Below are 716 nucleotides of genomic sequence, written 5' to 3'. Positions count from 1 at the left end.
TTTGGATTCAGTTGTCGTCTATTGGGGTGATGGCAGAGCCCCTTAAGCAAGTGTCTTCATCCCAAGGGGGAGGAAGGGATGGTCTTTTGTGGCAACTTGGCGAGACATTATTTCCCTAATGAAGTGTTTGGAGCCAAGGTAGCCCGTGTTATGGGTGCTGCTTCATAAAGGGGGATCACTGCACCATTAAGGACACATTATCCTTCTAGTCCAGAGGTTCTGAGCGGTCAACTGAGGCAGCTTACCTGGGATTAATTTTTAGGAGCGGATGAAATGCACGACGTGCTTACTTTAGATGTGAAATTATTCCGTAGAAGAATTGCCTAATTAAAAAAAAGCTATGTCACTAAGCTGGGACCTAGTTGGATGTAGCCTAGGTTAATGCTAAGTTTCTTAACCAGATCATCATTTTTGACCACAGAGCCAAAGCCACTTGATCCACAGCCAGTCCTTCAAAACCTACATACTGTAATTAGCCACACTGGGAACTGTTACTGAGATCACTGCCCCCTTGCTCCTCACTATGGCTAGTCATTCCCACAGACTAGTCAACAGATACGTGTGTTAATTTCCAAATCACTGCTGTCTCTGTGATTCAAACTGTTGCCGTGATCAAATCAGAACTCACTGATTCCCTGTGGGGCTAAGACTTTAAGCCCTTGTAGAGCAGACAATGTCCAACAGCCCACAGCAGCCGAACACATCATCAGCCTCTC

This window comes from Myodes glareolus, chromosome 10 (genome assembly GCF_982192425.1).
Source record: "Myodes glareolus chromosome 10, mMyoGla1.1, whole genome shotgun sequence".
In the NCBI taxonomy this organism is placed as follows: domain Eukaryota; kingdom Metazoa; phylum Chordata; class Mammalia; order Rodentia; family Cricetidae; genus Myodes; species Myodes glareolus.
The sequence above is the reverse complement of the archived record's forward strand: the minus strand, read 5'-3'. Positions refer to the sequence as shown.